This window comes from Dama dama, chromosome 9 (genome assembly GCF_033118175.1).
Source record: "Dama dama isolate Ldn47 chromosome 9, ASM3311817v1, whole genome shotgun sequence".
In the NCBI taxonomy this organism is placed as follows: domain Eukaryota; kingdom Metazoa; phylum Chordata; class Mammalia; order Artiodactyla; family Cervidae; genus Dama; species Dama dama.
The window spans coordinates 32,501,076-32,511,002 of record NC_083689.1 but is presented as its reverse complement, the minus strand read 5'-3'; the positions used below and the strand labels follow the sequence as shown (position 1 = coordinate 32,511,002).

At 41.2% G+C, this 9,927-nt stretch overlaps 1 pseudogene; it reads left to right on the top strand.

The window, feature by feature from the left end:
- The first annotated feature begins 5,492 nt into the window (after window positions 1-5,492).
- On the top strand, window positions 5,493-9,232 carry LOC133062799 (regulator of nonsense transcripts 1-like; annotated as a pseudogene).
- The last annotated feature ends 695 nt before the right edge of the window (window positions 9,233-9,927 follow it).

Genomic DNA, 9,927 nt, shown 5'->3' with positions numbered 1-9,927 from the left:
GGATGAGTTAAAAATGTACATCTTTCAGAATGGATTTGAACTTAAATAACTATCAGTTTAAGACAAGTTGATATAGTTATAGGTCAGTACACATGAACTTTATGGTAGTTCAAGTTAAAAACCTGCAACAGATACACAAAATGAGAGAGAAAAGGATACAAACATAACACTAAAGAAAATCATCAGACCACAAGGGAAGAAACTAAAAGAAGAACACAGAACTATAAAAATAAATGAATAAAACAAGCAACAAAAAAGCTATCAAAAAAGCAACCAGCACATACCAATCAATACTCACTTAAAATATCAATGAACTAAATGCTCCAATCAAAAGATGTAAGGTATCTGACTGGATAAAAAAGCAAGATCCATCTATATACTGCCTACAAGAGACTAACTTCAAAGCTAAAGACACACAAAAACTGAAAGAAGAGGATGGAAAAAGATACCCAGGCAAATGAAAGAGAAAACAAACCTGGTAAACCAATACTCATATTACACAAAGTAGACTTTGAAAAAAAAAAAAAGCCTATATTAAAAAATGAAGACGGACATTATATAATGATAAAGGAGTCAATACAAGAAGATATAACACATGTTAAATACACACGCACCTAATATAAGAGCACCTAAATATATAAAGCAAATATTAAGAGACATAAAGAGAGAAATTGACAGGAATATAACAATAGGAGGAGACATTACATTCCACTTACATCAATGGACAGATCATCCATACAGGAAATCCATAGGAAACCCAGAGACCTTAAATGACACTTTAGACCAGATGGACTTAACAGATATCTATAGGACACTGCATCCAAAAAGAGCAGAATACACACTCTCTTCCAGTGTGCATGGAACATTCTCCAGGATACATGACACCCAGGGCACAAATGCTACTCAATAAATTTAAGAGGATAGAATTTATATCAAGTGTCTTCTTCTGACCACAATGATATGAAGTTAGAAATCAATTACAGGAAGAAAAATGGAAAAACACAAACACATGAAAACTAAACAACATGCTATGAAGAAAAACTCCAATATATCAACAGATAGATCAAAGAGGAAATTAGAAAATACCTTAAGACAAATGATAGTAAAAATACAACTTTCCAAAATCTATGGGAGATAGCAAAAGCAGTTCTAAGAGTTTCCAGGCAAGAATACTGGAGACGGTTGCCATTTCCTTCTCCAGGGGATCTTCCCGACCCAGGGATTGAACCCAGGTCCGCTGCATTGCGGGCAGACGCTTTACCATCTGAGCCACCAGGGAAGCCCGATATAGCAATACAGGCCTACCTAAAGAAACAAAAATATTAAACAACTTAATCTACCATCTCAAGGAATTAGAAAAACAAACAAGGCCCAAGTCATTGGACCAATCAATAAAAATATGCTATTTAATTGAAATTATCTGATTTACAAGTTAGTTTGAATAACATCTCTTAATTTATATGACTAAATTTGAATCTAACTGACATAAGGGATGTGTGATATTTTGTTATAGTTTATTGATAAAGAAAAAAACATAAAAATGAGACTTTAACATTAGCAATTGCATTCTAACACAGAATATATTGGCAGTTATCATAGGTATAGTCAATTTGGGGCATAGATTTTATTTCTATAAAGACAACCTGTGGGGGGGAGTAAAAGTGTTTTGATAAAAGCCATCATAAAGAACACTTATCTTAAATTAGTGTTTGCAAACGAATTCAATCACAAGAAAATGCTTTAAAAATATGTCTAAAGATAGTACTTATGAATAATCAAACACATTAAAAATACAAGATTGACCTGTGAAAGTCATTCAGCCATGTCCGACTCTTTGTGTCCCATGGACTGTAGCCTACCAGGTTTCTCTGTCCATGGAATTCTCCAGGCAAGAATACTGGAGTGGGTACTTGTTCTCTTCTCCAGGGGATCTTTCCAATCCAGGGATCAAACCCAGGTCTCCCACATCACAGACAGACTCTTGACTGTCTGAGATACCAGGGAAGCCCACAAAATTGACCTAAGGACATGATAATATTAACCAACCAGGAAGGCAATTGGGTGGCATACCTGACTTTTTATTCACTGTCTTTTCAAGAGGTATAAATTACAATCAGTGAGAAGCACATATCTTAAGAATACAGTCCAATAGATTTTGATATATGTGTACACCCTATAAACAGCATCCATACCACAGGAACTTCCCTCAAGGCTCTTCCCAATCAATCTCCTTACCCTTCTGCTTGAGGCAATCATCACCATAGCTTAGTTACCAGTTTAAGAAATTCATTGAAGAGAATTATACTACTATTTAGCAATAAAGAGAGAATGAACTGATGATAGAGACAGCATGGGATGAACTTCCAAATCAACCTCAGTGAAGGAAAAATCAGACACAAAATAAGTATATAATGCATCATTCCATTTATATAAAATTCCAAAAAAATTCCAACTAAACCCTTAGTGACAGAACTCAGAGCACTGGTTGTCTGGGGACCAGGGAAAAGATATGAAAGAATAATTTCAAATGGGAATAAGTAAATGTGGGAGGTACATGTCAAAACTTATCAAACTATACACTTTAAATATGTGTCATTGATTTTTCTCAACTATATCTCAGTAAAGCTAAAATCATAACTTTCAAACGGCATATTAGTTTTCTGGGTAAGAAAAGTGTACCTTGAGAGTCACATAGAGTTTATATATTCAATAAATAATTAAGCTTTCATAATTTTTTAACATAGAAAAGGTTTCACCAGTTTTCCTCCAAATATTTTTCTCTAATGCAATTTTTCTCCCTTCACATGATTGCAGTTCCCTGTATGTTCAATACCCATGTTGTCCCAATAGCAAGAAGGCAATAGAGCACTTTTTATTTTTTCACTCTGGGCTTTTGTTTGGTTTATTTCTACTGACTTATCTGCAAGATCACTGATCTTTTCTCACTGTCCAATCTGATGTTATGACCTCACTTCATCTTACTTCTCAAATTTCCATTTGACCTTTTGTTAGTTTCCATTTCTCTACTATGAATCTCTATCTGTTCATACACTATATCCATCTTTACCTTAAATCTTTGAACATATTTATAATATTAAGTTCTTTTTGACTAGAAGGTTCTAATTTACAAAACAATTGTATATGTTATTTAAATAATGGAATAGATGACTTATTTAATGGTTAATTTAGTTTCAGTGTACAGCTCAAAGCATAATCTACTCTTTAAGCCCAAACCCTTTCCTTTCTCTATTTATTCAATACTTTGGACACATATTATGAGATATGCACTAAACCTAAAATCAAGACATCTATAGGACCCATCATATCATTGGAAGAAGGAATTCATTGATCTACTGCATTTTTCAATGGCTTCAATTTCATATTTGGTTATACATTAGTAACTGATCCACTAAAATAAGATGGCAAAAAACCTAGATCTACTTTTAGAAACACAATTTTCCTTATTTTTTTTTTTTTTTTGTACAAGCAGTATGTACTACCTATTATCTTTGTTATTAAGAAACAAAACAATGTCTTAGTCCAAATTTGTTTTTAAGTGATGTTCCAGTTCAAACTTTTTGTTGAGGTATAAATCACAAAAATAAAATGCATATATCTTAATAGTACAATTCAATGATTTTAGTAATTGTAACAACCACCCAAATAAATACATAGAATAATTCCATCAACCCCAAAATTTCTTTTATTCCCCCTTTCTAGTTAGTCTGCTTTTCCCTAGAGGTAACCAGTTTTTTACTTCCACTAACATGGTATAAATTTGCCTGTTCTTGGAACTCATGTAAAATGAAGTCATATATAAGTACTCTTCTTCAGCCAGATTAATTCATTCAGATACTATTTTTAAGATTTATCCATGTTGTTTCATCAATCAAAAGTCCATTTTTTTTATTGTTAAGTAAAATTTTTACTTAAGTAAAAAATTAAGTAAAAAATATTTATTGTTAAGTAAATTTTTTATTGTTATTGTTAGTGTTCCATTGTATAAATATACTAAAATTTCTTTACCCACTTTCATATTGATGGGCCTTGTGGATTGTTTTCAAATTTTGGCTATTATGTATAAAGCCTGCTATGAATATTTTTATACACATATTCATGGACATATTTTCTTCATTTCTCTTGGCTTAATACCTAGAAATGGAATTTCTGTATCACAGATTTTTTTCTTTTTCCTCTCAAATTGAACTTGTTTTTAGGTACTATAAAATACATCTGGTAAACAACACATAGACGGATTTTGCTTTTTATCCAGTCTTATAGCTTCCTTCTTTCTAATGGAGAGTTCAGTTCATTTACATTGAATGGAATTATGGTTTTGTTCAGATCAGCTTAATTCTACTATCTTGGTATCTGCTTTCTATTTGTCCTATATGTTATGTGTTCTATTGTTCATTTATTTCTGCTGTCTTTTGTGCTTATAATTTTTATTATTCAATTTTATCTATTTTATTGACATTTTTAGCAATACTTTGCGTCTCCGTGTGTATGTGTTGTAATGGTTACCCTATAGACAGTAATACACACACTTAATTTACCAATCTCAATTCACATGATATTAAAGAACAATACAAGAACTATATAACAGTATAATTTCATTTAATTCCTACTCAGTTCCTTGCATATTAGCCATATGTTTTAATTCAGCATATTCTATAAGCCCCATACCCATTATTACTATTTGTGTTTTAAATAGTCAAGAGTCTTTTTAAAACGTCAGCAATCTCATAAACCTAAAATGATTAAAATCAGAGTTCAAGGGCATCAAGACACCCAGAATTCAAGAGGCCAGGATTCTAAAGAGAAGAGTTCAAAGAATTGAGCCCAACCAATAGTCTGAGTCTCTTTTCCTCTTGAGGCACTTGCCAGTTTGTAATTAGCTGAGAAACACCCAAGCAGAGCAGAAAGCAGCTGCTATGAGTTTGAGAGACTATGCAGGTTTTTGTCAGTTTCTTGGTTCTGGGGAGATTTTAAAAATGAGATTAAAGAACCACCAAAAGGATGGGGTTCTGATAAAAACCCTGAGTATTCAGTTGGACGCCAAAAGGGCTACAGTCTAGGTTGAGGTTAAGCCAGAAATAGACCAGCCTTTCAGACTTGAACCCAGCTGTGAATCAGCTTAGTCCCTTTGAATTGAAGTAATCCATGCCGACTCTAATTGCCTGCCAGAAGCCGACTCTAATCCCCTTTAGAGAAAGATAACACTTCAAGAATCCCTATAATTTTTACACGTAGTTTTAGTAATTCAATGAAAAATTTACCAGGTGTACAAAATAAAAAGTAATGGCGGGAAAACAAGTAATAGACAACGGATGCAGAGGTGATCCGGGTATTGGTTTTCAGAAAAGGATTTTTTAAATGGCTGTGAAAAACAGATGACAAGATGGAGAAACCAACCAGAAAATGAGAATTGATATCAAAAAATAAAACAGAGCTTCTAAAACTGAAAAATAATATCAGAAATCAAGAATGCAATGGATAGTCGACAACCGCCTCATATTCTTCCACCGAACAGGTAAAATTAAAGCGATGTACTTACAACAGGTGTTGCCCACGGTGTTCCTGCAGTCTCCGGGGGCTGCGGGTGGCTCTGAGGGAAGCAAAGGAAGCTCTGGGCGCTTGGCTGGCGGGGTGGCGGCGATTTAGGTCCAGCCGAAGGGCGCCAGCACCCACACGGCCGCCTGCTCAGCGGCGAGGCTACCAGCTCCTCGCTCCGCTTAGGCGGCGCCGCGTGAATTTGGAGGCAGGGCCGCCCATCTTGCACATGCGCACTTCCTTCGATGTGCAGAAGGCCCAACCCCTGGGCTTCAACACCCCCCAGCGCTCAAGTTCAAATGCACCTAATTCACTCTCCCCAGCCAGACACGGATGCGCCTTCAGAGGTGGCAGCACTGGGGGCCCCGTCCCGTGGAAGCTGCAGTTGGAAAGGTGGACTCACAGGTGGGCTGAGCGTTGAGCATCCCGCAGAACCAGGTGAGGACGGGAGCGTCAGCCAACGGGCTGAGATGAACTTCAAAGACAGTGAAGGTGATACTTGTTAGAGGAAGGATATCTCTTACATGCCTGCAGTTACTGGGGAGTACCCGATCCTACTTGCATGGCTTACTCTGCTACCAGCAAGAGTGGTTCAATAAGTCATGCAAATACTACTGGCAGCCATACTGTAAGTCACTTCAGAGGGCAAAATGGGAAGAGGTGACTCCACAAAAGGATGGGTCCTGGAAGAGACAGTTCTGGAGTGTTATGACTATGGCAGCGGTCAGGTCTTCTTCATTGGTTTCATTCTTAGCAAGTCCACCTGGGTTGTGGGGCTGCTATGCAGTCAGCCCTGTGCCACTTGGGAGCAGCCTCAAGGAAATCAGCCCAGAGATTGGCAGCCTGGCATCCAGGCTGGTGGGATCCAGGCAGCCTGGGATCCAGGACCACTGCTTCCTGTCTCGGATGGTCACAATCCCTTCTGAGCAGGAACTGCTTGGGCTGGCAGATCACCACGGAGTAGATGAGCCAACTGGAGGAGCTCTAGCAGGAAAATCCTTCTACCACCTTGGAGGTCCTGGAGAAGACAGGGGCAGAGGAGGGTCCCCAGCATATCTCTGGAGGTAGGAGCATTCCTGCCAGTACCAGAACATATCCAAGCTGGAGGCCAACTCCTCCAAGAAACTGAAAGAGTTTCAGACTCAGGATCACATCACTGTCAGGTGGGACCTGGGCCTCAGCAGGAAGAGAACTGCCTACTTGACTTTGCCTGAGATGACTTTGATAATCAGACTTTAGTAATAATTCGGTTAGGAAACATTCAGCTCATGCCGGGGAACAAGATTTGCCTGTTGTACAAAGGGGACCCAGTGCCCTGCAGAAAAGGATCGGCCACATCATAAAGGCCCCTGATAATTATGTCAGTGAGATCACCGCTGAGCCGCATAGCAGTTATGGGTGCACTGTGGAGGTGCATAACTCATAACTTCCAGATGGGTTTCATGTGGAAGTGAACCTCATTAGACAGGATGCAGAGTGTTTGAGAATATCTGTTGTGGAGGAGATCTCCATGGCAGATTACATCTCCCATAAGCTGCTAGGTGTGATCAAAAAGCACCAGCGGCCCAAGGACTTCACAGCACCAGAGTTCCATGACCTCCACCACTCTCTGGCTGACTTTCTGAAGATGGGACTGCAGAGATTGCTGAGCCAGATCCAGGATCCACTAGCTACAGGGAAGATGTGAGCTCAACCACCATCATCTACCAGCTGGCTCAGTGGGCCTGTGCTAGTCTGTGCCCCAGCTAACAAAGCCATAGATCAGCTGACCAGGAAGAGTCACTGACCTGGTTCAAAGTCACCCAGCTCTCCGTCAGGGTCATCAACTCCCCACTGCACACCCTGGCTCTGTACAACCAGATCAGGAACATTCGTAGCATGCCAGAGCTCCAGATGCTGAAGGACAAGACCCAGGAGCTGTCATCTGCAGACCAGAAACAGCGGTACTGAGCCCTGAAGCATATGCCAAGAGGAAACTTGTTTGCAAACTGGTGTTCATAAACACATGCCATCAGCTGCACATGTGGATGACTGAGACCTGCCAGGATGCAGTTTCACGGGCATCCAGGCCACTGAGCCCTGGAGTGCATGGTCCCTGTGTCCTCGGATCCAAGCAGCTGATCCCTGTGGGTGACCACTGCCAGCTGGGCCTCATGGTGATGTGCAAGAAGGCAGCCAAGGCTGGGCTGTCCCCGTCACTCTCTGAGCACCTGGTGGCGCTAGGCAACTGTCCCATTTGCCTCATCTGCCTCCAGATCCAGGATCAGATGAACCCTGCACTCAGCGCCTTCCTGTCCAACATCTGCTGCAAAGACTCTTGTCAGAACAGAGCAGCTCATGTGAAGATGTTCTGTGTGACCCAGGGCCAGGAGAAGATCATCAGGTCAGGCACCTCTTATCGAACAGGCCAGAAGCTGCAAAACATAGAAAAGATGACAGGTGCTGAGGTGAACCAGATCGCCATCATCCTGTCCATCATCATGTCCTACCAACACAATGCAGGCAGCTCAGTGGCTCCCTGCACACCAGGCCCTACCAGGAGGTGGAGACTGCCAGTGTGGATGTATTTCAGGGGCTTGGCAACATCTTTATTATCTCCTTTATGTGGGCAAAAGAGCACCAAAGCATTAGGTTTTTAAACAACCCCCCTACTTAATGTGGCCCTGACCAAAGCACAATATGGACAACTGAAGGGCTCCATCCAGGCAACCACTCTGCAGCCACCTTCTGAACTATGACCACCTACTGGGGATGGGAGAGAGATTGGTGCGGAATAATCTGTAGGAGCACCTTATGTAGTGTGGCAGGGCCATCGACCCTGGAGCCCACTTCATGACAACAGCCATTTTTGACCCTGAAAAGCCATTTTCCCAGGATCTGTCTATGATCAGGAGCTTCCCAGGTGGCTCAATGTAAAGAATCTACATGCCAATGCAGGAGACATGGATTTGATCCCTGAGTCAGGAAGATCCCCTGGAGATGGAAATGGCAACCCACTCCAGTATTCTTGCCTTGGAAATCCCATGGACAGAGGAGCATGATGGGCTACAGTCCATGGGATTGCAAAAGAGTTGGACATGACTCAGCAACTAAACAACAACATCAATGACCAGAGCAGCCAGGGCCAGCCCTCAAACATGTACTTCCAGGCCCATAACCAGATCAGCATGATCAGTGCCTGCTCCAGCCGCATGACCTCCATGAACAGTCCCCATTGCCTCCAACCTGGGCCTGCCACCCATGCTGCCACTGGGATATTTTGGACAAGCTAACAGGCCATTCACAGGTGGGGCACCCTAGAAGGCCAGACTGGTCAAGGCGGGGTTCTAGCCTTGGGGTTCAGCTTTGGACCTTCCTGGGCCAACCAGAGGACACTTCTCAACAGCCAGGCCAGCCGGAATGTGCCGTCAAAGCTGTCTCACAGGGTGCCCCAAGGACAGGCTGTATCTCCGACAGCCAGCTCTCCCAGCCCCAGTTGTCACTGGACAGTTGTCTTGGTGACTTGGCGCTGTCACAAGACTCCACGTCCCAGGGGCAGCAAGCATACCAACTTAGCACAGTGATGGAGCTGCCCCAGTACCACAGAGTGGCCCCCTCCATTAGCATCTTATGCTGGATTGAAAAAGTAAAAGTAAAAACAAATGGATGCCTGTTGTCCACTGCTAAAACTGAAGCATGATTTTGAGCAGGAGGAGAGGGAGACAGACACACAGAGGAAAGATCATACAAAGGCATCCTGGGAGAAGACATCCCTGTGACTGGAGTGATGCACCTACAAGTCAAGGAATGCCAGAGGTGACTGGCAAACATGGAGAGCTAGAAGCAGCAAGAGAGAGGTTTCAGAGAAGGCAATGGCAACCCACTCCAGTACTCTTGCCTGGAGAATCCCAAGGACGGGGAAGCCTTGTGAGCTGCTGTCTTTGGGGTCACACAGAGTCGGACATGACCGAAGCAACTTAGCAGCTTAGTAGCTTAGAGAGAGGTTTAGTCAGGCTAGAGTATAGAATTTAAGAAAGAATGAAAAATACAGAAAGAAGCATAAGTGATACCAGTCTCAGGGATAAAGACTAGAATAGTTACAACTGGAATTCTAAAAGCAAAGAAAAAAAAAAGAATTGGGTAGATGCAAATTTTAAAAAGATAGCTTTTGAGAATTTTTTAAAGCAGATGAAAGACTTCAAGCCACATATTCAGTTAATACAGTGAACTGCAAGTGTTTCTTTTAAATGCAAAGGAAAACAAAACTAGGTATATCTAGTTAAACTGTTGAAAAACAAAGACAGAGACATATTAAACCATTCAGAGGAGCAACAAAGACAGAGAACTGACTTCTCAATGGAATCCTGTTTTTAAAGTGAGGCACGTGGATACAGC